The 1,972-nt window shown below is 46.9% G+C and overlaps 1 pseudogene; it reads right to left on the bottom strand.

The window, feature by feature from the left end:
• Positions 1-924: 924 nt before the first annotated feature.
• On the bottom strand, positions 925-1,131 carry LOC142261407 (U2 spliceosomal RNA; annotated as a pseudogene).
• Positions 1,132-1,972: the final 841 nt, after the last annotated feature.

Raw genomic sequence — 1,972 nt, 5'->3', positions numbered from 1 at the left:
GGGCAGCTCTGTTGATCCTGTTAAAAAAGAAGGACGGCACCACTCCCCGTATTGAGGAATCGCTAGCTGCATTGAGAACTGCAAATTATTTTTCTACCCTTGATCTCACTAGTCACTATTGGCAAGTGTCCGTTGCTGAGGCAGACCGGGAGAAGACCGCCTTCGCCACCCCTATGGGTCTCTGCGAGTTCAAAAGCATGCCCTTCGAGCTGTGCAATGCGCCAGGAACCTTCCAGAGGCTGATGGAATGCTGCTTGGGACAAGATTTTAGGGTGTATAAAAAGGGAGATTAGATCCCGTGATCCCAACGTATTGTTACACCTCTATAAATCACTTGTAAGGCTACATCTGGAATATGGGAACCAGTTTTGGGCTCCACATTTTAATAAGGACATTCAGAAGTTAGAGTCAGTTCAAAGGTGGGCAACTAGACTACTACAAGGAATGGAAGGCCTCCCATATGATGACAAGTTGAAAAAGTTATTAAGTGATTATTGGCTGCAATGGGGCTTTCTGGCTGGTGCCAGCCTCTCTTCTTAGCACACAGGAACCACAATCCCTACACCATGCTTCAATGGATTCTCTCATCCCAGCCCAGTAAAACTACATATTTTACACAGTCATAAGCAGCCAAAAGGGATCTATTCTATTCAATTGCAAATGATCTAGATAAGACTGAGAATAAGATACTGCACGGGACATAGCAGAGTTGGTCAAGTTGAGTGGAGATGAGTTTGCTATTTGGCACAGCTTTTTGCATCAATAAAGCAAGTAAAAGGTGTGAAAGATAAAAAAAAGGGTGAAAGTGTGAAAAGTGAATTGGCCAAATTGAGGTGCATATAAAGTTTTTGCTTTCTTTCAATTCACTAATGGGGCTCATTTGAATCAGGTGAATTGAGTTCTGCTTTTGGAAACTGGGTTAAGAAGGGGTGCACCGGTCCTGGAGGTACTGCAATACCAGGTCAATGCGTGGAGTGGACAGAGCAAGATTTTTTCCATCTCCTTGTTCTAAAAATCCATTTAATATATGGTCCCCAGAGAGGGGACGTATCAGATATTAAACTGATAAGAACAGATTTAATTTTTTTTTTTTTCTGTTTATCAGTAGGACTTCAAAATAACAAAGGTGATCGCCTCCCGTTGCCTGGGAACCGTCCAGGCACAAGAGGGCTATGTGTCACCAGAAGGCGCACACACTTCCTCAAGGCCGGCAGACGTGCAATCCCAGGCACCTTCCAGTACCGACCAAGGTAGCGTCCTCCGAAACTACACTTGATCTTAGCCAAAAGGCCGAGAAGCTATAACCCGAATTGGTTACGGCCTTGAGTGGCACCCTGGCCTATACCGGACACATCTTAGGGAGAGGGAGACAAACCCACGCCTACAGAAGACATTTTGTCACCCAAGCCAACCCTTGAAAAGGCTGTTTTGCAGAGCAAAAACAAGAAGAATGGTGCTTTTTGCAGCCGCCGCCCACTGCAATGAATCTGAATAACTCCTCCTTTTGGACACAAGCACCTCCCCTCCCCCTTGCAGTCTTTCCAATTCATGATACAAAAAGACGGACGGACAGGACAGGACAGGACAGGCTGCCTGACTTTCCGTCACTGCCACCCTTTGCCATCCTTGCCCGTAGAAAGCCCTTTCATCATCCCCAAACCCTAATCTTTTCCCTTCCCTTCCCAGATGCGTCTCACTCCCTTTCATTAGGAAGTGAGCGCAGCCTTTTCTCCGTTCTGCACATGCGCGACGTTAAACACAAATGCGCAGGCGTGCGTTCCATTACCCTCACTGCATTCCACTCCCATACAGGAAGTGGGCGCAGCTATTACTACGGTCGCACATAAAAGAACCCACGGCCACCACTGCACATAGCTGACTCCACCACAGGACACCCACTTCTATACCAACACAGGTAAGACAGGATCGGCACCTCTATGCTCCTGTTACAATCAGGCTCAGTCACCATGTG

This window comes from Anomaloglossus baeobatrachus, unplaced genomic scaffold (genome assembly GCF_048569485.1).
Source record: "Anomaloglossus baeobatrachus isolate aAnoBae1 unplaced genomic scaffold, aAnoBae1.hap1 Scaffold_216, whole genome shotgun sequence".
Classification (NCBI taxonomy): Eukaryota; Metazoa; Chordata; class Amphibia; order Anura; family Aromobatidae; genus Anomaloglossus; species Anomaloglossus baeobatrachus.
The sequence above is the reverse complement of the archived record's forward strand: the minus strand, read 5'-3'. Positions and strand labels throughout refer to the sequence as shown.